The sequence below is a fragment of the Octopus bimaculoides genome, chromosome 10 (genome assembly GCF_046866305.1).
Source record: "Octopus bimaculoides isolate indiv1 chromosome 10, ASM4686630v1, whole genome shotgun sequence".
NCBI classification, from domain to species: Eukaryota; Metazoa; Mollusca; class Cephalopoda; order Octopoda; family Octopodidae; genus Octopus; species Octopus bimaculoides.
In genome coordinates this window covers 62,793,163-62,820,531 of record NC_142937.1, presented here as the reverse complement: position 1 = coordinate 62,820,531, position 27,369 = coordinate 62,793,163, and positions in this window count along the sequence as shown.

Below are 27,369 nucleotides of genomic sequence, written 5' to 3'. Positions count from 1 at the left end.
GAGATGTTACAGAATGACTGAAAGCTTGGAGAAGGGAAGTAGTGAAATATTTTCATGTAATACAACACAGAGATTTAAATGGATAACATTTTCTAAGGATATGGACAGTACTTGTCAGCACAATCTTTTGGATTTCTCTAAGGCATGGTTCTCCAGGGATCTTATCTAGATGTTTCTGATAACCCTTTTTTATCATACCTAAGGCACCTACAATAAGAGGAACAATTTTCATTTTAAGATGCCACATCTTTTGTACTTCAATTTCCAAGTCCTTATATTTACTTCATTTATCAAATTCCTTGACAGATATATTTTTATCAGTGGGAACACTTACATCTATTAATCTACAAGTATTCTCTTTTCTGTCTTCAATAATTACATCTGGTTGATTAGCCTGGATTATTCTATCAGTGTTTACTGGAAAATCCCAGAGGATAGTAACATTTTTACCTTCAATGGCTGGCTCAGGATGATGTGTTTAATCTATGAAAATATTTTTAGTATTTGACTGGTGTTTTATCTTATCAACCCCCTAGAAATTATGAAAGGCAAAGGTGGGATTTGTCTTCAGAAATATTGGTTTTAAATTTTGACACAAGGCCAGCAATTTCAGGGGAGGGGTTAAGTCGATTACATCAACCTTAGTCTTCAACCAGAACATGCTTTATCGATCCTGAGAGAATGAAAGGCAGATTCGACCTCAGTGAAATTTGAACTCAGAATGTGAAGACATATGAAATGTTGCTAAACATTTTGCCCGGCATGCTAACTATTTGGCCAGCCCACTGCCTTATTTGATCTTTAAAATGTTGGTTTCAAATTTTGGCACAAGGCCAGCAATTTCTGGGACATGGTTGAAGTCGATTATATAACCCCCCCCCCCTCCGCCACCTCCCCCAATGTTCAATCGATACATATTTTATCGACCCCAAAAGGATGAAAGGTGGAATTTGAATTCAGAACGTAAAGACAGACAAAATGTTACTAAACGTTTTGCCCAGCGTACTAACAATTCTGCCAGCTTGCTTCCCTATAGACATTGATGAGAAAATCCAACACTAAATAAAATGTGCCAATGCAAACTTTGGTCTCATGAAGAAAGACTATTATTTGAAAATCCCTTGATGAGATCGACAACCAAATTTATGATCTGTTAGACATTACTTGTCTCCACACTCCTATATGGTTTCAAAATCTGGACAGTTGATAGACAATGTTATGAAAAGTTGGTCATATTCTACCAGATCGCCACCTTTGACCTCAGAAAAATTAAATGTCATTCCTAAATACTACAAGGTATTTTATCTGTCATTTTATCAAATCTGCCCAACAACCAAAGAGATACGGCCAAGTTGTGGACATTTCAGCTAAGAAATATGAGAAGATAAGGTTATGAATCTTAAAGAGTTTATATTTTTGCTGCACTGGTTTCTTTCCAGCTTGGGTGTAAGATTAAAAAGATCGCTTTCAAATGTGGTTTCATGTTCAGTCCCACTGCACGGTACCTTATCAAAATAAGCAACAAGGATATCCAGAGGTAATGCAGTACGATTGTTTCAAGCAACTCCATTTAATTGAACAATGCAATCATTACATCAATTTAAATGCAGAGCAATCCTCAGTTGCATAAAGACATAGAATTTAATTAAATTAAAACAGATGGACACATTAGTATATATTGTTCAATTAAATGGAGTTGCTTGAAACGATCGTATTGCATTACCTCTGGATATCCTTGTTGCTTATTTTGATTTTAATCACCTTATTTTGAAATTGCATGGATAATACCATACTAAATCCTGGTGCCTCAACTTAAGTACCATATTCATCTGAATCTATATATGTGTGTGTGTATGTATATGAAGGCACATAGTTTAGTGGTTAGGTCATGAGTTCAATTCCCGATGGCGCTTTGTGTCCTTGAGCCCTTTATTTCATGTTGCTCCAGTTCACTCAGCTGGCAAAAATGAGTTGTACCTGTTTTTCAATGGGATAGCCTTGTTACATTCTGTGTTACACTGAATCTCACTGAGAACTATGTTAAGTGTCCGTGTGTCTGTTGAGTGGTCATCCACTTACAAGTTAATTTCACAAGTAGGCTGTTCCGTTGATCAGATCAACACTCATCATCATAACTGATGGAGTGCAGATAAGTTTTGTATATATTTATATGTATGTATGTATGTGTATATATATATATATATATATATATATATCTTCGAAATGCCGGTGTTAAAATGGGGGTAGCTGATGAAGTAGAATGTTCTCTATGTGGCTTGTGTGTTATCTTGTCTACGTTTTGTTTGCAATGTCCTGTACCCAGATATGCACCTATACATACAGGTGGATGTCGGTATGCACATACCTGTACGTATATATGCATATACTCATTTACTATTTGTTTTTCATCATCATCATCATCATCGTTTAACGTCCGCTTTCCATGCTAGCATGGGTTGGACGATTTGACTGAGGACTGGTGAAACCGGATGGCAACACCAGGCTCCAGTCTGATATATATATATATGGACGTACCCTATCTCTCTCCTTTATCTTTTCTCTTGTCAAAGAAAATGTTTCTCCAGCATTTGCTTTTTTACCCTCATTCTGGTCTAATGACCTTCAACGTTTGCTTTCATTTGGTTTCCTGGTATGGCTCCACTGTCTAGTTTTTGTTTCCAACTTTGACCCTCCATAAATCCCAAATGTTATTTTGGTACTTATGGGAGCAACTGCCTTCAAAGGAGGAGTAGATAGACAACCGACAACTGATGAAGGGTCATTCTTTGTGTTACTTGTTCTGTTTTCCATTTGTCTTTCTTGTTGTTTGCATATTGAACTTATTTGTTTTCGTATTTCCTGTTGTTTACTGTTGGTGACATCCTGTATCCATATATACATATTATTTTGTGCATATTAGTTTGTGCTTGCTTTGTTCCTCACTACCACTTGTCAAACGATGTTGGTTTGTGCACGTTTCTATTACTTAGCAGTTCAGCAATAGAAGTCCTTATAATATGCAGTTGACTTTAAAATAAATGCATAAGTAAATAAACATACACACATCCAGGGTGGCCCAAAAGTAGGTTTACAGTTATCACGTAGGCACTTTAAATTTCTTTTAAAAAATCTTATTTCATTTAAATTTCTATTTTACAATTAACTAAATTAGCTTAGAATAAAGGTTACATACATTTTTATAATTAAGATCTAAACTGTTAATATATGAATATGAAAGGGATAGTTGAATAATTGTAAACCTACTTTTGGGCCACCCCATGTATATGTACAAGAGTCAATTTATTTGACTAAGCCCTCCAAGGTAATGCCCCAGCATGGTCGCAGCCCAATGACAAAAACAAGTAAAAGAATAAAAATTAAAAGATAATGACTACTTAGAGTAGCTTGCTACACTTGTTATATCTTGTCACGAATTTATAATTCACATATATTGAAATAATAACCACCTCCACCACCACCACCATCGTCATCATCACCACCACCATTTCTCACTGACCGCGGGCTATGTCCTTAATGGGGGTCTTAAAATATGAGAGGAGAATAAAGAACACAGTTTTAAACACTAGCCGTCTCAGTTCTAAACTGATCTGGTACTGACTGTATAGTAAAAGACTCGGGAACATCTCATTATATGAACGTGCCCTAAAGAGCCAATTGGTTAATGACCAATCCAATTAATTAATGAGATTTTGTTAAGCATTTATTGCTGGTGCTATTGTTACTGGTGTTTCTGATATTGTTGGTGATGATGATGATGATGATTGTGGGGATGATTGTGGGGGTAGTGACAGTGATGGTGGTGTTGGTGTTGTTATTGTTGTTGGTGGTGCTGAAGACGATACATATTACTGCAGCTGCTGTTTAGATGCTGTTGAAAATTCCATCACCACCACCACCACCACCACATGCACCACCAACACCCCACCGCTGCCACCGTTACAATCACTAGCACCACCTCTGTTCCTGCTATTCCTGCTGCTGCTGCTCCTGCTGCTGCTGATGCTGCTGATGCTGGTCTTGAAGTTATCACAACAACCACAACCACTACCACCACAACTACCACTACCACCACCATTGCCACCACCACTACCAGGCCACCACCACTATAACCACCATATCCACTGCTACTGCTGTTGATGTTGTTGCTGCTGCTGCTGCTACTGCTGCTGTTCTTGAAGTTATCGCCATCACTACAACGACAGCATGAACAATAACATGGGAATAATCAATGTTAATTAAGCTCGGTATTATTCCATTGATTTCTGTTTTTCTCAATTTCCCTCTCCACAACATCAAACAATTTGTTTATTTTTCTTTTTCTTTCTATATATATATATATATATATATATATATATATATATATATATATATATGTTATATATATATATATACACACACATATATATATATGTATGTATATTATATAGTATATTATATATATATATATATATATATCTCCATACATGTATGTATGGATATATGATGTATATGTTGTTGTTGCTTTATAGGTTTTGTTTTGTTTTTGGCTGTTTATTTTTTTATATTTGTTTCGTTTCGTTTTCTTTGTCATTCCTCTTTTACCTCCCACCTTCTCCTGGCGTTTCCTTCCTCGCAGACAAGTTGCCTTCATCATGCCAAAGAAGCTTACCTTTGCAGCACGGACACAGACATAAATGAATATAGCCACACACACACACACACGTGCACACACACACACACACACACACACACACACACACGCACACACACACGCATGAATATGTATATTCACTATCTCAGAGTTGAAGAAAGGCAATTTTTGATGGCATTGCACTTTCTGGAAACTAACCCATAGACACAGTGTTGTCTAGGCTATTTCTGCAAGCATATGCTGTACAAGCAATGCCTACTAATGTGTCATTTGCCTTCCATCTTTTGCCGGTTTCGGTCATTAGACTGCAGTCATGCTGGGGTACTGCCTTGAAGAATCTTTAGTCAAATGAATTAACCCCTGCATTTACTTTATTTCTTAAGCCTGGTACTTACTCTATCACTCTCTTTTGCTGAACCACCAAGTAATGGTTGTCAATCAGTGTTGGGAGACAAACCACACACACACACACACACACACACACACACACACACACACATTTAAAAACATATAATAAATACACAACTGAATGAAAAACAAACTCAGAATGACAAGTTGAAAAACAAATAGTAAATGCACAGATGAACACAGAACAGACACAGAAGGTCACCAACTCCACATCAGATATTGACCAGGGAATCAAACGTGATTTCACACCTTTAATGATAATATTGTTTCCCTTTGAAGGCAGCGAGCTGGCAGAAATGTTAGCACACCAGGCGAAATGCTTAGCGGTATTTCGTCTGACTTTATGTTCTGAGTTCAAATTCCGCTGAGGTCTACCTTGCCTTACATCCTTTCGGGTTTGATATATTAAGTAGCAGTTGTGTACTGGGGTCGATCTAATTGATTGGCCCCCTCCCTAAAAATTTTGGGCCTTGTGCCTTGAGAAGAAAAGATATTTTGTTTCCCTTCTGATAACAACTGGCAAAAAGCTGCCAGGAAGTGGGACCAAAACAAAATGAGAACAGACAAACAATAAATGGATAAACAAACAATACAGAAGTGGACACATGTAAATGAATAAATGTAATCCAAGACATATCTATACATATACATATACACCACAATATAGAAGCTAAAATGCTGCGTTAGTCATCCACTTCAAAGGGAAGACTGGAATAAATCAATGATTATATTTTCATCTACACTCTTTAACATCTTTCTTTCAGTTATACTGAGATCAAATCTAGATCAGTAAATGAACTTGGACGAGCAAAAGAAGCAACAGTTAGGGTAACTTCAACGGAAGAACTACAGGTAATAACTGCCACTTTCTGCACATGAGAGCTGCGAAGCACAGCACAGAAGCATCTCTGTGATTGAGAAGCTTGCTTCCTAACCATATAGTTCAATCCCACAGCATGGTACCTTGGACTTGTGTCCAAGGTTCAATCCCACAGCATGGTACTTTGGACATGTGTCCAAAGTTTGATCCAACAGCATGGTACCTTGGATATGTGTCCAAGGTACCATGCTGTGGGACCAACCAAAACCTTGAGCACTTCGGTCTGACCTAAATCTTGAAAGTCAATTTGGTAGATGGAAGCTAAAAGTGACCTGTCAGGTATATATTTATATGTATGTACGTGTGTGTGTGTTTGTCTTTGTATCTTAGTCTTGACATCACCATCATACAAGCAATGTTTATTTCCAGTTTTTCATGAATAGCTTCCCTGGCCGTGAGTAAATATTACCTTGCTTGAAAATAGGGGAGGGTTGTTGACAGGCCGGGCATCCGACTAGAAAATCTGCCTTAACAAATTCTGTTTGAACCATGCAAGCATAAAAAAGGGGATGTTAAATGATGATGATGATGATGATGATGATGATGATGATGATGATGGGTGGTGGTGGTGGTGGTGGTAGTGGCACTGTCCTAATTCTCAACGCAAGTAAAACAAAAAACGTTTTACATGATCAAGCAAGCATCCAACAAAAAAGAACCTATGTAGTTAGAGATTTGGATACAAGAACATGGTGCCAAATGGACAGTACTTCAAATATCTCGCTTCTCCCCTATTATAGAATACAGATATCGATTTCAAATTTTGGCACAAAGCCAGCAATTTCGAGGGAGGGGATAAGTCCATTACATCAACTCCAGTACTCAACTGGTATTAATTTTATTGACTCAGAATGTAAAGACAGACGAAATACAGCTAAGCATTTTGCCCAGTGTGCTAACGAATCTGCCTGCTCACCGCCTTATGATTATGCTAATATTGCCATCTAATTATTTATATTTATATTCATGATGTATCTCAACCATGTAACGTTGAAAGGACCGAAATGAAGGAATGAATATAAGACCCTAGCCTCCATTCTTGAGACATACTGTATTATATTCTGTGACTAATGAATTATCGTTGGAATTTCAGGTTGTATGGAGGGGTTTCCTAAAGGAAAAATGACCCCTTCTATGCATTCTGTTCGTAGGTATTCGCAGGATTACTGACTGAAAATACAACTTGAATTTCTAAATCCCCTTTTATCAGTTTATATATACATATACATTTATGTGTATGTATATATGTAATTTTTGTTTATTTTGGGTATATCCAAATATAATACAACTTTAAGATAGAAATGTGTTGTCTTATATATTAATTTATATGCGATACACATGCATCACACACTTAAAGAGTAGGTGTTTGTTCAGACAGTCTTTAGACTGTCCACATACAACAGTTGGTTAAAGAAGGAATTAATGAAATAAAACACCCATCTAGTACTGGGTTTGATATAATCAACTATTCCATGGCCTCAAAATTGTTGGCCTTGAATTAGAAACAATTATTGTTATGCTGGCAAAAAGGGTAGTGAGTTGGTAGTGCTGGATTAACCAGTAAGCAAAATAAGCATGTGCTTAGGGCATCAAGAGGAGTGGGTGCACAACAGAAATGGTAAATTGTTTATGGTACAAAAGAAATCACTTTAAACTTGCTAAAATAATATTCGGGATACCTTATGTCTACAAAGTAAAGAAGCAGACGTTTTACATAAGATTAATTTTGAGAATCTGATCAAAGAATTTGCAATTAAAAAAGATAAGAGCAATCTTTTCAAATAGAAATAAAATGGAAATATACAAAAATAAACATTATTTCCCATCTTACTGTTAGTTTTGTTTCATTTTGTAAAATAAAAATTTATTTTATAGTTTATTATTGTTTACATTTCAAATTATATATGGAGGCACCAAAATCTTTTGAGTTCTTAGGGCCTCTATGAGTCGTAATCTGGCTCAGAGCTGGCAGAATCGATAGCATGGTGCCAGACAGAGTGCATAGGGTCTTTACGTTCTGAGTTCAAATTCCCTTAAGATCTACTTTGTTTTTCATCCTTTCAGAGCTGATGAAATAAATACCAGCTGAGCACTGGTGTTGATGTATTCAACTAGCTCCCTTCTGCAAACTTTCAGATCTTGTTCCAACAGCAGAAAAGATTATTATGTTGGAAGAATCATTGAGCACATCAGACAAAATGCTTAGCAATATTTTTTCCTGCTCCTTCGCTCCAAGTTCAAATTCCACTGAAGTAGACTTTTCTGTTCATCCTTTCTGGGTTGAAAAAATAAAATACTAGTTGATTACTAGCTGTAATCAATTAGCTCCCTGCCCCAAATTCCAGGCCTCATGCCTAAATAATTATAATTATTACTATTATCACCATCATCATCATCATTATTTTTTGGTTAAAATTACTATTATCATCATCATCGTCATCATTATTTTATTTACTTCACTTTTGGTTAAAATGACTTCACATATCCAAGCACTTACATAATTTATTTCATAGCTTGCTTATGTCAAACGTTAATTTTAGGGATTTCTTGTATCATATTGTCTGCTCCACCATTTTTTTTTTCTATTAAAATGCCAAACAAAAAAAGTAGTCTTGATACAGTCACTCCCCACACCACACTAGAAACGGTAGCCAAATCTTGCTCAAATCACACTGTCATTTTAAATGTGGAAGACATTAAAAGGTGTATGCCTGAAAAATGTCAGGGTGGTCATGAATGGAACATCTTTGATCATGATTCTACTTAATCAAGTCTAATCTGTGGCTAAACATCATCAAAAACAAGCATTAATGATTGGATTCTCTGCATGGACACACTACATGTTAGAAATAACAGCCAAATCTCATTCAGATCAAACGAAACTGCCTTTTAAAATATGGAAGGTTATATTGCATAATGCAATGTGACTTTCCATTTTTCTGAAAAACAGAACCAGTGAGACAGTCGGCCACATTCTGAAAAAGCCTTTTGATCTTCATAAGTCAGAACTGATCTAAATCTAAACAACAGCAGAAACAACAACAACAACAACGACGACGAATCCTAAAGTGTCAGTTGAATTGTATTCATGTCTAGCATGAAAGACATAAATGAACAGTGGTGTGTTGGTACTGAAGAACTCAGTTAGTTGGTCCTACTGTCTTGCAGATATACAATGGATTGCATGGAACCATTGTTCTGTTAGTTGTACTGTTAACATTTATTGATAACGTTATATATGGTTCATGACTTTTCTGCTTATGTAGGATTTCAAATATTGATTATATCAATGTGCTTTATGAAACGCACAGAAATATTAAGAGAGAGATAGAACTGTGACGTGGAGACCCTGTGGGTAGGCTGGATCAATGTCGTGTTGTTTATAGACAGAAAGGGAAAGAGAGAGAGAGAGAGGAAGAAACATTGAGTGAAAGACAAAGAGTCTGTGAAAAAGAGAGAGAGAGTATAAGTAATGTGTGTGTATAAATGCTGGTCTGTTTCTGGATGTGTGTGTGTACGTGGACTTGTGTAAAAAAAACATGAATTGTTAATGTTTCTAAACATTTTCATGCGTGTGAGTGGATGTGTGTATGTGTGTACGAGCAAGCGTTTCATTACATAAGTAAGCAAACAGTGTGTGTGAATGTATGTAAGTGCATATATATGTGTATATGTATATATATATGTGTATATATGCATACATACATAGATATATATTTATATATGTATGCACACATAGGTTTATGCATATGTATATGTTTCTATATATATATGTATGTGTGTGGGTATGTATGTATGTATGTGTGTGTGTGTGTATGCATGCATGTGAGAGAGACAGAAATCATACAACTGAAGGGTTAAACTTTCCTGTATGAATGAATACTGGGTGTTTTTTTTGCTTTTGTGGACATGTATGCTCATACCAACATGTGCAATAGGCATCTGTCTTTGTATAACAAACGTATACATGCAAGCATGCATGTGTGTAAGTGTGTGTGTATTTGTGTTCATGTGTGTGTATGTGTGTGTGGGTAGTGTACATAAGTCAGGGTACATAAAACTTCAATGTCTCTATCAATTTTAGACATTATTCATTGTTTGTACACATGTTTGGTATTCCTGTATGAAGACATGTTACATGAAATTGCAGATATGAAAGACAGTTTTGGATTAAGTGAGCCCAAATACTAGATTCAAGTATTCTTTCATTAATTTAGCAATTTCAGTCATTGGATTGCAGCCATGCTGGGGCACCATTGTATAAGGTTTCTAGTAAGCCATATAAACCCCAGCCCCAAGCATTTATTATAGCCTGGTGTTTAGCCCATTATGCTATAAGTATTGAGTAGCTAATAAAGAGACTTTTTTGACATAATGCTGCTTTTAAATGTTGTATCGAACACAAATACAAGTACAATCACATACAGACAAGCATATACATATTTATACATCGTACTTAGGTATAAGCGTAGGAGTGGCTGTGTGGTAAGTAGCTTGCTTACCAGCCACATGGTTCCGGGTTCAGTCCCAATGCGCGGCACCTTGGGCAAGTGTCTTCTACTATAGCCTCGGGCCGACCAAAGCCTTGTGAGTGGATTTGGTAGACAGAAACTGAAAGAAGCCCGTCATATATATGTATATATATATGTATGTGTGTGTATATGTTTGTGTGTCTGTGTTTGTCCCCTCAACATCGCTTGACCACTGATGCTGGTGTGTTTACGTCCCCCGTAACTTAGCGGTTTGGCAAAAGAGACCGATAGAATAAGTACTAGGCTTACAATAAATAAGTCCTGGAGTCGATTTGCTCAACTAAAGGTGGTGCTCCAGCATGGCCACAGTCAAATGACTGAAACAAGTAAAAGAGGTGTGTGTGTGTCCGTGTGTGTGCATGTGTGTGTGAGGGGAGATAGTGTGTGTGTTGTAGTTTACCTGTGGCATTGCAGATTATCTAGAAAATAGATACGTTACTAGTAAATACAATACAGATAGAATGTTAGATATATAAAATAACAATGATAACAAAGGTATTGAAACGTTACCTTTGAAATATTTAATCAGTGCTGATATTTCGAGTTAGAACTCCTTTTCAAGAGTTTTAAATGAGAAAGTGGAAAATTGTTGGATCCTTGTGTGTGATAATGGAATTACTATGCATTTAAATGTGTAGATTTTGTGTAGCTGCACATTTTTATGCCTTTAAACATGTGTAATTCCATTATCACACACAAGGATCCGACTTTCTAGAGACTTCAGCACATGATTTATATATATATATCATTCTTTAAAACCTTTGCAAAGCAGTTCTAACTCAAAATATCAACACTAATTAAATATTTCAAAGGTAACTTTTCAAGATTTTTGGTTTTTGTTATTTTTTTTATTTGTTTCAGTCATTTGACTGCAGCCATGCTGGAGCACCACCTTTAGTCAAAAACATCAACCCCAGGGACTTATTCTAGCAGTCTCTTTTGCTGAACTGCTAGATTACAGGAATGCAAATACACCCACATCAGCTGCCAAGCGATGGCGAGGAGACAAACACAGACACAGACACACACACACACACACACACACACACACACACACACACACACACACACACACACACACACACACACACACACATACACACACACACACACACAAATATAAACATACATATATACAATCCAGCCGTCTTTTCACACGGAATTTCATCTTTTTCTAAACCATGACACTGAAGTGACTTTATATATAACAGAACTGTAATTATGTATATCAGAAAAAATATATAAGTCAAAACAATTTTATGGTTTTTACAATTAGTTATGTTATATAATATTATGTTATGTTATAGTCATAGTATTTAAAGTAATATTGTAATATAAATTATTGGATTGTCAATAGTATATCTCTATATTTAATTTATCTTTATATGTATATGTGTATATATATATATATATATATATATATATATATACACACAACAGGCTTCTTTCAGTTGCTATCTACCAAATCCACTCACAAGGTGCCATGAAGTGGGATTGAACCTGGAACCATATGGTTAGGAAATAAGCTTCTTACCACGCAGTCACATCTATATATGTTCATGTATATATATACAGTCACATCTATATATGTTCATGTACATATATATATAATAACGTAAATAATATATAAATACGTGCATATATCCATATATATATGTACATACCTACATTTATATGGATACATACATGCATATATGGGTACAGGACATCACAAAAAACGTTAAACGCAATGAGAAACGAAAACGTAAAGACGAAGGCAGAAAACGAACTTTTTTTTTGAACAACAAAAAAACAAACAGAGAAATGAGACATGCAACATAAAGAATATTTCCCTTCTTCAGTTGTCCGTGTTCCATCTACTCCATGATTTGAACGCATCCTCAATGCATCAAGCAAACTACAACACTCATAGGTGTGTGTATGTTATTGATTTTTCTACACACACACACACGTTCGCATAGATAATTATTTATGAGTATAGTATGTATCTATTTTTCCTCCCTCAAGTTTTCTGGGCTTTATTTTTTTTACAGTGCATGTGCAGAAGGTGACTATCACTTTTGCCATGTATGCTTTCTTTTCTTGTGATTTGAAGTATACATTTGTAGAATTCTTGTTTGAAGTATTCATTTCCCATTTTAAAAATCAGTAAAATTACAAATGTAGTTCACCCCATCTTCAATTCAAACTTTATGCTTCTTAACGTCCTTTTTTTTATTATAATTTTTCTTTCTTAGTCATCTCTTTTTAAATATCTGACAATTTCAATATTTTTTATCGTTTTCATCACCCAGTTTCTCCATCACCATCTCTGTTTTCATGCTTCAGCTATTGAAGTATTGTGAATAATTATCAAACTATATTATTTTATTCCATTTCAGTGTTTGTTGTCTTATGCAATTAAATTATCACTAGTTTATCTTTTTCAGTGCATATCTCATTATACGTAGAGAAATTGGGCTTCTCAAAGCCAGAAAGGAGAAAGCTGATTTGAAGCCTACAGTTCCAAGTCATCATTGGAACTGTAAAAATCTATAAAACTTTCCAGAAGTTTATCATTGAAGTATATATGAGCATGTCTAGACATGCAACTATATGCATAAGAATACATATACAAAACAATTTGCACATAAACATCCATCCATCCATACATACATACATACATACATACAAAAATACCCTGTTGATGTTTTTAGCATTTCAATGAAGAAGCCTTGGATCTAGGTTAGGAACTGGCTCCTCTATTGGCAAGAATCTTGAAATAAAATAAGACTGGATAATCACACACACACACATACATACATGTGTGCGTATGTGTTGTTCTTATGCTGTCTCATAGCTGTAAGGCCTTTATTTTATATGCATATTTATATTTATATTAACTGCCTGTATCCAACTTGTTTTTATCAGCATCTTTTACACTCACTCATTTATTCCTGGTGCCTTTTACGCCACCAAAATAAACAATATTATCATTAAAGGCGTGAAATTGTTATGAGGAAAAAGCATGTCCAAGTCTTGTGTGTGAATCTTCCATGTGTTCCTTTGTCATCCTTATGTGCAATTTTTTAATCTTATTTTATGTGTGCGTGTGTGTTTGTGTGTGGGGGGGGGTGAGTGTGTGTGTATTATGCTGAACAATTAACACTCTTGCTTTTTGCATTCTGTGTTCTGTATATTTGTTTGCCATTTCCAGTATACACCAACTATTCAACTTCACATTCTATAGTTCAGTATATTTCATCTCTGAAATATTGCATAAAATTCAATTATTTCAAATTCTTACTCAACATGCTAGAAATAGTCATTACATCCCAATCAAATCAAAATACAATCCAACTCTGAGCATTGTAAATGCACAGGAAGATGACTCAGTTGTCATGCTACAAGCTAGAAACAGCAGTCACTTCATCTAGAAATCCACACATAAAAATCTAAAATAAGATTACCAATGGTTTTCTTAAACTGAAGTTATCTCAAACATTTCGTCCCCACCTCCACCCCTCGGTCGATACTGAAAGAAAAAATACATTCTTCGGTGAATAATAAAAAATAAAACAAAAACTTCTGTGAAAATCAAATAATCATAAAACATTTCGTTTCACTCGGTCGTTACTATAACAACAATAATTTATTTGTTAATGAAATATTTTTATTTAGAAAATGTACTTTTTGTCTTCATTCTTCCCAATACAGATACATTGTCACAGACATCTTCTTTTCGTTATCAACATCATCAAGAACAACAACAACAAAAACAACAGCATCAGCAACACATGGCAGCAGCATCTCGTCTTCACACTGCACCATGACATCAATTCATTATTTTGATAAGAGTACACACACACTTGTCCATAGCTCATTTGTCGATAAATTACATAGATTGCATTGGAATACTTATAATGTTTTGAACCAATATTGAAATACTCTACATCAAATTTCATACTTAAAAGTGTCTTTGCATTCACTTGTGCTACGAAGTACCAAGACACACATATATGGGTTCAGTTGTAATAACAGGAACCAAAACCAGGAGAAGGTTAAAACAGCTAATAAAAGCAATTGAAAATGGTAAATGAAATTGATACTAGTGTAACTATTATCTTAACCATTTGCCAAACAGGTCCATGAATACTTTCTCTCTCTCTCTCTCTCTCTCTCTCTCTCTCTCTCTCTCTCTCTCTCTCTCTCTCCCTATATATATATATATATATATATATATACAACGAATTAGTTTTCCACCACATTTCTTAAAAATTGTGGAAGAGGCCTTGGTCTCAGGACCACTCATGTCTAGAAAACTGAGGTTGGGGGCAAGCAAGGGCATGCTCCCTGTAGAAAATCCAGCTCCAAAAAAGCCTTGTGATAGCAAAGGCGAATGGGCACTAGCCAGCCCAAAGGCTGAGGTGGACTGCACCTGCCTACCTCAGTTGCTATGGCATTGAGGTAGACTTAATAATTCACAAAAGCACTGGCTTTTGAGTTGTTTTAACTCCTATTTTGGGCAAAAGCAGTGCTAGTAAGTACTCTCTGTCACTTTTGTGACTTCTATTAATATATATTTATATATCATCATCATCATTTAACATCCGCTTTCCATGCTAGCATGAGTTGGACGATTTGACTGGGGACTGGCGAACCAGATGGTTACATTAGACTCCAATCTGATCTGGCAGAGTTTCTACAGCTGGATGCCTTTCCTAATGCCAACCACTTCGAGAGTGTACAGGGTGCTTTTTATGTGCCATGGCACGAGGGCCAGTCTGACGGTACTGGCAATGACCAAGCTCAAAATGGTATATTTTATGTGCCACCTGCACAAGAGCTAGTCCAGGGGCACTGGCAACGATCTTGCTCGAAAGTACTTACACATGCCACGGGCACAAGTGCCAGAAAAGTGACGCTGGGTACAGGTGCCATCACGATTTCACTTATGTATGTATATATGTATATATGTGTGTATGTATGTATGTATGTATGTATGTATGTATGTATGTATGTATGTATATACTTAGAAACATTAGTAATGAAATTAGAGAAACAACTAGGCTTCAACAATGGAATAGCAGTTTAAGAATATTAAGAATAAGAATAAGGCTAAATTTACCCAGTTTGATATTAAAGACTTTTATCCCTCTATATCTGGATTACTGCTTAATAAAGTTATTGAATTTGTTAAACCATATGTTGATCGTATGGACCTAGATTTTATCAAGCATGCAAGGAAAACACTACTGTTCAGTAAAGGGTTAGCATGGGTAAAAAAAGTCACATAATGACAAACTATTTGATGTATCTACGGGCTTATATGATAGTGCTGATGCCTGTGATCTTGTGGGTCTGTTTATATTATATACATTGAGATATAAGTACCCATCTCATGACTTTTGTCCATACTGAGACGACAGTTTAGGTATTTCCTATGGGTGTGATGGTCACACCCTTGATAGATTTCTAACTTTAATCAATTAGGCCTTAAAATTAGAGTAGCTACTAATCTGTCTGTAGTTGATTATTTACATGTTTCCCTAGATGTGAAATCATCATATAAGCCTTTCCGTAAGCCTAATGAGAAATTCACATATATACATAAACAATCTTGTCACCCTCCTGTAATATTTAAAATCTTGATAGTTAATATCAGTAACAGAGTATCTAATCTCTCTTCTGCTAAAGACATTTTTGAGAAAGCAGACCCCAACTATAACAATGCCCAAGCATTTAATGGCTTAAAAAATAATTTAATATATAATACCTCTAATACTAATAAGAATGATAATAATAGATCTAGTGGCATCAAAGATAAAGTAATACATAAGCCTTCTAGTATTCATAATAATAATAATAATAATAAGTGACCTAAGAAATAGGTCAAGGAAAATTATTTGGTTTGCCCCTCTCTTTTCCCTTAATATAAAAACTAGTATAGCTAAAAATATTCCTATCTCTCCTAGAAAAACACTTTCCAGCAACTCACAGAAACAGGAAAATATTTGATAGGCATTCTGGGAAATTATCATATAGCTGCTACCCCAGTATGAAGAGTATTGTTACATGTGGTCAATAACAAGAGCATAAATCCAGTTGTAACGATTAAATTTATCATATATGAGGCAGAAGTTACTACAACCTTAATAATAATACAACGGAGTAGAAGACCTATATTGGATTATGTGAAGGAGAATTTAAAAAGCACTATGCCAATCATATAGCCTCTTTCCAACATAACGACAAAAACAAAGCTACTAAGTTGGATAGCTAGGCATGGAGTATGAAAGATAATGAAAGACCGTATGTGATTAAGTGGAAAGTAATTGAGAAATTATACATTATCTTAATGGATCGAATAAATGTAAGCTTTGTTTAGCTGAAAGAGTGCAGGTCCTGTTCAGATCTAAGATCCCTAACTCTCTACTGAAATCTAGGTCTGAAATTTTCAGCAGTTGCAAGCATATATATAAATATATTTTGAAGAATTGGAAAATTCATCCTTTTCCAGATTAACTTGTTGATATCTTTCCAGCCTTATAACTTAAGGTCTAATGAGGACAACTCTTACTTTTTTATTTTTTACTTTTTCCATTTTAGCTTTTGTGTTTCGTTTTCCATTTTTTAACCTTCTGCATTTTCTGTATGCTGCCTTCTCGGTTTTTACGCATTTCTTCTCTTATTCAATTTTTTTAGTTCGTTATGATAGGTAGTTTGTGTCTGATGAATATATTTGAGATATTTTTCAACATATAAAGCTATTAGTAGTACTTAAAGACATGTGTTGTGTCCTTTAAATAAATAACATATATAAATGACTGAAACTAGTAAAAGAATATATAGATATATAAAACAAACTTATTTTATACCACACATGCAGAAATATAGGAAAAATAGAAGTTGAAAATGTACTGAGTATAATCAATATATTTTTTATTAATATATTCAAAGCTTTAACTGGCTTCACAGTTTACACTGATTTTCAAAAGGTTCATGTAGAACAATGTGGCTTATGTTGCAGCTGTCTTGCTTCTGACTAGTTTTTGAAGTTTGCCCTATTTTACTTGATGCTAATGCACGGATGTAGCGGGGAGCCTACAAAAGTTTCTAAGACCAGTCATGTGACTATCCCCTACCAATCAAATCCTATTCAAAATATATACTAATTTGAGCCATGAACTCCTTATAAAAACAGGGCAAACTCCAAACACTAGTCAGAAGCAAAGACAGTTGTGACATAAGCCAAGTCTTTCTCTTTGAACTTTTTGAAAATCAGTGTAAACTGTGAAACCAGTTAAAGTTTTAAATATATTAATAAAAAAATATTTTAACTATTCTCAGTGCATTTTAAAATTACAGATAATGAAAGTGATTTTTGGAATTTCTTGGACACATTAAATAGTGCTTAAACCAATACAACTGAACTCTGGGAGAAACTACCCACCCTTTTAGAATTCTTGTGGCACCATATACATTAAAGTGATGCTTGGATCCATTTATGTAACAATATACCCAGCTGTTAGTCCTTATATATATTCTTAAATTGAATACAAATAAAGAACACTATCAATTGAAAATATATAGACTTTTGTTTATAAGTTAATTTTCTTTTGTTAATCTTTCATAGCTGAAGACAGTTTATTTTCTCTATTTCTAAACTTGGTGGTTGTTTTCTACACTTCCCTGTGAATTTGGAGACAGGATTCCAGTATTACAATGCAACCCATATACATCTCTGTATACAGCACAAACCATATCTTTTTATATGTGTATAAAATGACAACATTGCTTGGATATACGCAGGGCAGCTCAATGAGTATCTCTCAAACTTTGGCAGATTGATTCATTTCCATTTTGGGCATATGCTAAGCATATATCCACGGTTTGCCGAAATCATGGTTTCCTTTCAGTCTACTCATCATTATAGTACTTTCGTTCAAACATAATGAGGCTATAGTGATGTCTGGGTTATCCATTTTTGGTGGTAATATCGACTGACACACTATAATTTAGTCAGTATGAGTGAAAGAGGAGTCACCATCTTGTTTGTAACAACAAGAAAATAGAAATTCACAAGACACTTGTAATAAGTCATAACTTTTATTACTGGAGGTAATGTGTTAATATATAAGTTTAATTGAAGGAAAGCTTATAACATTACATGAATATGTTCTGTTTGCAGTCATGTGTCTCCAAATAAGTGAGGCAAACGTGTGCGTGAGCAGGCGTAAAATGCGGCAGCTTAACTCAATGCCAGCCTAAGGCTAGGCAGACACGGAGTGATGTGAATTTAGAATTTCCTTCCTTTATATAAGGGATGAACCAGAAATCCCCATCTTCCATGTAAACTGGAAGCTTCCAGCAAGATCTCAAACATTCTAGAAGCTCGAGGGAGATTACTCTCATTAAATCCCTTTTCCATTTTACCTTCCCTCATAGCCACCAGGGTTCATTACATAATTCCCTCCTCAGACGAGCAGTCGATAAGCAGAATCATTGTAGTGATCCAGGGCAGATACAAAGCAAAACGAGGCAGCAGAAACATGTAGTAAAACAAGTAGTAAAATAGAAAAATCAATACATGCATCATGATAGATACTGAATATAATTGCAGAGTTTGGCTCAGTAACCTTTAGCTACACAATTATGCACATCAAACTAAATGCAAAACATGGCAAAATAAAAATACAATGTGAAAACATGCATAGGAACAATGCTTGTGAATAACGTTCTTTGTAAAAGAAATAACAAACAGTTTGTTAAATGTACGTAGTTCTGAATAATTTTTGTGGCTAATGTACTGTTCTGCCATTTCTTGTGATGTAAGGTTTAGAGGTGTGTTGTGTTTGCGGTGCATCTGGTCTTTGTTTCTATTATTAGGCTGTTGTCGAGAAGGCGATGAAGCAATAACCAAATCAACCACAGTGGGTCTGTGAGGAAATTTCATTATTCTATATGCGGACGAAGCTATATGCGGATGAGTTCTATCACCCAGGTTCTCATCCTGTAACAATGCATGGAAGCGGCTTTCTCCTGATATGGAATTTCTTCATAGTATTTTGGTTCTCAAAGCATCGTAGGTCATGCCTTGTGGAAGATTTGTGATTATATCTTTAACGGTGTCTGCTAATATGGCGGGAATGCCACTAATAAGCACATGTAGCTTCTGCTGAGCGGCTTGGATACCATGTGCTGTGAAATAAGAATCAAGCTGTGCAAACCATAGCTTAGCGTTGCCGGAATAAGCTGGTATGGAAGTGTTACTCATGATTATGGCAAAGAACAGTTTTATTACTGGAGGTAATGCGTTAGCATACAAGGTTGATTGAAGGAAAGCTTATAACATTACATGAATATGTTCTGTTTGCAGTCACATGTCTCCAAGTAAGTGAGGGGAATGTGTGTGCGAGCGGGTGTAAAATGTGGTGGCTTGACTCAATGCCAGCCTAAAGGTAGACAGACATGGAGTGGCACGAATTTAGAATTTCCTTCCTTTATATAAGGGATGAACTGGAAGTCCCCCAACTTCCACGTAAACCGGAAGCATCCAGAAAGCTCTCGAACATTCTAGAAGCTCAAGAAAGATTACTCTTGTTAAATCCCTTTTCTATTTTGCTTCCCGTCATAGCCACCAGGGTTCACTACAAGGCCATGGCATAGCTAGTGTGTCTGCCACCCACAATAGTCTTTGACTTTGCTCTAGCTTGGATCCCCATACAGGCTTATATAGCAGACCCAAAGTACTGACCTGATACAGGGTGCCCTCTTCACTCATTCCATCCCCATACACAACTTTACAACTGGGTCGTCAACTGCCAATATTCTTTCGGTCACTCTCCTCAGTTGGGGCCAGCACAGATTTTTCATTCATTACATCTTGGTGGTATTTTGATACATAACTTTAGTGCATGCACAAAGCATCATGAATTAGACCAAGTATTTGTCTAGACACCACAATACCACTTTCCATATATTTAATGGATTGTGTTGTGTTCTTGAGCAAGACACTTTATTTCCTGTTGCTCCAATTTACTCGGCTGTTGTAATGAGCTGCGACATCTCTGGCGCCAAGCTATATTGGCTTTTGCCTTTTCCTTGGATAACATCGGTGGCATGGAGAGGAGAGGCTGGTCTTCCCTAAAGAATCTTGCCTGGACTTGTACCTCAGAGGAAAACTTTCTAGGTGCTATCCCATGGTCATTTATAACTGAAAAAGGTCTATTTAGCATTTTTGTTATTTTGTTTGTTATAAATCGAAGAAAGAAATTTTCTTTTCCAAATTTACTTTAGTTGTTATTCTTCAAAATTCTACTACTTTACAACTCTTAGCGGATTGCAGACCCACACATACGAGGCCTTTCGGCAGTCATGTAACATGCTATTAATACTAGCATGATAATCATCCCATGACATCTATGCATCTTCTCACAGCATACACTCGCAACAAAGGTTGTGTTTTGATACAGAGTAAAAAAAGATATAACAGAGGCTGTCATTCTTTAGTCTGAGGCCTCCAAATGTAATAGAAGGCTGCTGTTCTTGAACTGGGGTCACCAAATGTAACAGGTGATGTTACAGTCAAGTTGTTCAAACTCTGTGAGACAGCATACTACTCAACATGGAAAAGAAAAAAATATTTTTAGAAATAATACATTTCTAAATCTCTCAGAGAGATTTATACAGTAGTGATACGATGAAGTAGTTGTATGCTGTCAACTTAATGTGACAGTCCCCTGAAGGGAATAATACTACTGTTGGTTAGACCTAGGAAGCAGTGCAGCTTCCTAGGTCTAACCAACAATAGTATTATTCCCTTCAGGGGACTGTCACATTAAGAAAAAAATATTGTTTACAGTTTTTTTATTTGCATGTAGGGTCAGTATATAAGGCTGTAGTAGTCTGTTAAGAAAAGCCACTTGTTAGAAATTAAAGCCATACAGTGTGTGGAAATAGAGGAAAACTGACCACTGATTTCTCATAGAGTTCCTATTTATAACTTTGGGAAAAACTGAATGTATGTTCGAGAACAAAGCAAAATATGTCTTATCTATCATAATCTCCAAATGACCATAGAATTCTAACTCAAACAAAGGAACCAAGATAAGTTTGACAGGTGACCTCATAAATTTCCAAGTGCTAACATCGAAACATAGAAAAAGATCGCATAAGAGAATCTAGGTTAAGGTTTCGATTCTTGGCTATGAATCCAAGAAACGATCTCATACACATTGCTATATTCAGCAACGGTGCATACAAATTTTGGCATATTTTCATTCATTACATTAATACACATTACGTTGGAATGCTTTCAAGAATCCCAGCACATATTTCAAAACCTCTCTCTCACAGAATTTAGCATACACAGGTGTAGCAGGATGAGAGAACAACTCAGGCTGCTGTTCACAGAACACAAAGACTGCTCAAAGGCAGAAAAACAAAAGCTTTCATGATGCAAATATCAATGGCTGCTTCAGACAAAATCTACTCAGGCTCTGTCCAAATATCGAGACGATCAACGATTTTAGAGAAGATAGAATTCAAATAAACTGTATGGCAAAAATAAATTAGAAATGCTCTAATTGCGATACATTTACTTAGTTAAAGGAAAGAAAGAAAGAAAGAAAGAGCTACAACAGACAGTGTCAGATTTGAGATGTAATAATGGATAAGTGTGTCCAACATCTATTCTCCATTTACTTCCTAAGCTTAAAGAACTCTATATTTCAACCAACTTCTGTTAGATGCATCGAATTCAAATCTAACATTTTAACTTAACAGATTCCACAGGCACTAAAGGGCAGAATCGCAATAGATGTATATACATATGAAATACAATGATATATGTAGATATGTATATACAAAGGAAACAGAACCAAGTCTTTCTTTGATGATCTTTACATTTGATTCATCCCTCAATCAGCAACCGCTATTTGTTAAATATACATTTTTTCTTTTCTACTCTAGACACAAGACCCGAAATTTGGGGGGAGGGGACCAGTCGATTAAATCGACCCCAGTACGCAACTGGTACTTATTTTATCGACCCAGAAAGGATGAGAGGCCAAATCGACCTCGGCGGAATTTGAACTCAGAACGTAAAGACAGACGAAATACCGCCAAGCATTTCGCCCGGCGTGCTAACGTTTCTGCCAGCTCGCCGCCGTCATACATTTCTGACAGCATATTAACTATTTGATCAATTAATAATGATACAAAACAGACTATACATAGATATCATGGGATCTCTTTATTTTATTTATATGTACATGTGGTGTTTGCATACATGTACAACTGGAGGTGAGGGACATCCAAGCTGCTGTTACAGCATCCTTCTGGGAGCAAGATACTCTGATGCAAAACCTACAATTTCACATGGTTACTGGTCATCTTGTTTGGCCTGTCACTAGGTATTATTCACAGACTCAGACTGGTACTCATGTTGTACAAGCATTTATCACTACAGATATTTCTTTATGATGATCTTATTTATTGTTTGCCATTCTATCTACTGAAACTCCTATAGCAATGAAAGAGTGGCAATGCATGCAGACCTGACCAATTGGAGGCACACAATTTCAAAGCAGAAGGACTGAACAGTCATCTGGGAGGTCATGGACAGAGACAGCAATCGACTTTGAAGATGGAACAATCATCATGTATGTACGAACATACGTATGTATGCATGTATGTATGTTGATTACGTTGGACTGGACACCTTATTAGAATGAAGGATAGCAGGATTCCTAAGCAGATGCAATATGGAGAACTTGTGAATGGAAGGAGACTCCGGCAGAAACCAAGGGTGCGCTTTAAGGACTGCGTCAAGTCCCCATTAAAGGCCTGTGATATGCAGGACACTGACTGAGAGAACAATGCCTGTCATCGCCACGGATGGAGGAAGCAGGTTAAGGAGGGGATCGACACTTTTGAGAGAGCATGTATCCAGCATGAAGAACTTAAGCGAGCTGCGCGAAAATGCACGGCTCGTATAGTGAATGGGGAAAGCTTGGTCTGCAATGTTTGCAGTCGTGTATGCTTGTCAAGAGCAGGGCTCATTAGCCACCAATGGAGCCACAAATGCAAAATATAAGTTAGTCCTAGAGTGCACAATGTTCCCGAAGGTCGGCAATGGTCTTCCTTGGTCACGAATGGATGGCCATCATCATGTATGAATGTATGTTTGTATGTATGTATACATGCATGTATGTATGTATGTACGCACATACGCATGCATTATATTGGGCTTCTATGCAGTTACTGTTTACCAAATTTCATTTATACTTATTAGTCATTGGGTGGTATTGAAGAATTCGTACATGCTTTATAGGTTACTATTTCGAATTTCCAGAGAATAGCCACTGAGTATAAAAGGAGACTAGTGAGACAATATTTATTAACTAGAAAAACTTGTAGAGACTGTACGAGTTTCACCAGCGAAAACTGAGAACACATTTTCTCTCATTTTTTTGTTCTCTCTCCATTTTTTACATCTCAGTCATTTCAGCTGAAGAGTGTAAGCTTGAAACATCAAAGACTATTTCATTTTTCCCGAGCATCAAACTAATACACCTGCTTGTTGTTCCCTCACCTGTCTCTGTCTTTTGTTTTCTATAAATTTGAACCATACATACATACATGAATACATACATAAATACATACACACATGCATGCATGCATACACACAGTGAGAACTGTTCTAGTTAATGGAGATTCTGGTAGTTATTGAAAGTAACATGGATTGAAATTTTAAAATAAACTATTGTATATTTTCATGCATGCTTATTTGTGCAGCTAACTGTCATCAAGCAATGTCGTCACCACCACCACCACTACTATGACGGTCATACAGCAAATAAACACTACCACCAACACTACAACCATCATCATCCTCATTATCATCCCTAATATCACTTAACATTAGAATCTCTTATTTTCTCTTATTTCTTTTTCTAGTTTTCTTTATTTCTCTCTCTCTCTTTTCCTCTCTTTTACATAAATGCTAATCTCCTCATTCACTCTCTTTCCCTTCCCCTCTCTCTCTCTCTCTCTCTGTATCCTTCTCCACTCATTATTATCAATGTCAGCCTCATCATCATCGCCTCTGCCACCACCACTACCATAATTAGTAACTGTTTCAATTTTAATCTTATTTGAATCGCTTCCCTTAGTGTGACATAAAAATAGGCATGTAGGTAGGATCATACTATTGTATAACGTGAAATAGAAATGAATTTCACTCACTTTCAGAGAATAGAATGCCTATTGCTAGAAACCTAAAGTAATATTAGCACTAAAAAAAAAAAAATCAACAAATAATTCAAGCCATGAATGATTAGACATCTGTTTACTATCACTATGTTATTGCTTAATGTGAAAGCCTCTATATGACTGCTCGACTGACTAGAAATAGCAGCCAAAACTTTTATATGCCATCTACTGGAAAGAAATATTGAGTAATGTAAACTTAGATTATGCTATGTCAAAAAAAGAGAAAGAAAGGAAGAAAGAAGGAAAGACAGAAGGAAGGAAGACAGAAAGAAAAAGAAATGAAGAACGAAAGAAAGAAAGAAAAACAAAAAGGAAGGGAAGGAAGGAAGAACAAAAAAGAATGAAGGAAAGAAAGAATGAATGAATGAAAGGAAGGAAGGAAGGAAGGAAGGGATGAAGGAAGGAAGAAAGAATAAATGAATGAATGAATGAAAGGAAGGAAGGAGAAAGAAAGACAGAAAGACAGAAAGAACAAAAGAAAGGAGGGAAGGAAGGAAGGAAGAAAGACAGAAAAGATGAATAGTTTTGGCCTGAAAATCTTTGATCAAAGGTGTGCTCAATTAATGTAGGTTTAGAGGTAAGCAGTAATACTAACCATATTGCTACTCATGCCACTGCTGTTGTTTTCTTCACCCCTGCTATCACCTCCATTCACAGTAATGACAGGTGTACTAATCTTGTGCCTATTGTCTAATTGCAGAAGAAAGACCAGAACAAGTTTGAAGACATCAAGAACAGGTGAAATTGGAGGAGCAATGTCCTGGCAAGGTTATCTAAGTTGATAAGAATGACGTGAAACTATTGACACACAAAAAGCTATCTTGTATATCATACTTAATAATTGTTTTCAGTGGAGGTTAGTGTCCTTAGGAAGGTTTAGTAAGCATGCTCTGGATAAAGAATAAAGGACCTGCTCATAATTATAAATTGAATCAATGTGTCTTTTATTAGCTTGCAGGAGTGGAAGAAGAGCAAGCACTGGTTAGGTGCAGGTGTGGCTGTGGCTGTGTGGTCGAGAAGCTTGCTTACTAACTAACCATGTGGCCAGGTTCAATCCCAATATGTGGCATGTGGGCAAGTCTCATCTATAGGTCAAAGCTTTGTGAATGGATACATTATGGAAACTGAAAAAGCTCATCGTGTGTGTGTGTGTGCACATATATATATATATATATATATATATATATATATATATATATATATATATATATACATATATATATATGTATGTATGTGTATATGTATATATTTATGTGTGTATGTGTGTGTGTGTTTGTCTCCCCACCATTGCTTGACAATTGATGTTGGTGTGTTTACATCCTGGTAACTTAGTGGTTCAGCAAAATAAGCCGATAGAATAAGTACTGAGCTTACAAGGATAAGTCCTGGGGTTGATTGATTTGACAAAAAATCCTTCAAGGTGGTGCACGAACATAGCCACAGTCAAATGATGGAAACAAGTAAAAAAAAAAGAATAAAAGAATATATACATATAGATATTTTCATATAGATATATAGATATATGCTTATTTAGATATAAACATATATTCATGTATTAAGACATATATATTGATTTCAGATTTTGAAGCGAGCTCAGCAATTTGGGGGGAGAGTAAGTCAATTACATCGACCCTAGTGTTTTACTGGTACTTAATTTATCAACCCCAAAAGAATGAAAGGCAAAGTTGACCTCAGTGGAATATGAACTCAGGATGTAAAGACTGACAAAATGGTGCTAAGTATTTGGCCCTCCATGCTGATGATTCTGCCAATTCACTGCCTTATTAAGATATATATATATATATACATATATATATATATATATATATATGTACACACACGCATATATATATATATATATATATATACACACACACACACACACACACACACACACACACACACACACACACACACACACACACACACACACACATATATCATCATCATCATCATCATCATCGTTTAACGTCCGCTTTCCATGCTAGCATGGGTTGGACGATTTGACTGAGGACTGGTGAAACCGGATGGCAACACCAGGCTCCAATCTAATTTGGCAGAGTTTCTACAGCTGGATGCCCTTCCTAACGCCAACCACTCAGAGAGTGTAGTGAGTGCTTTTACGTGTCACCCGCATGAAAACGGCCACGCTCGAAATGGTGTCTTTTATGTGCCACCCGCACAAGCCAGTCCAGGGGCACTGGCAACGATCTCACTCGAAAATCCTACGGGAGCCAGTCAGGCGGTACTGGCAATGGCCACGCTCAAAATGGTGCATCTCATGTGCCACCCGCACAAGAGCCAGTCCACTGGCAACGATCTTACTTGGCTTGCCGGGTCTTCTCACGCACAGCACATTTCCAAAGGCCTCGGTCAGTAGTCATCGCCTCAGTGAGGCCCAATGTACGAAGGTCTTGCCTCACCACCTCAGCCCAGGTCTTCCTGGGCCTACCTCTTCCACGGGTTCCCTCAACTGTTAGGGTGTGGCAATATTAATGTTTGTTTTTATGTTTAGCTGTAATAAAAAACAAAGACCAATTTTACCTTAATCTGAAGGGTTACATGCTTTTGTAATGTACAAATTTATTATTCTTGAAAAGCACTCATTCCAGTGCTACGTTGTAGCACTCATGCTGGTGTCA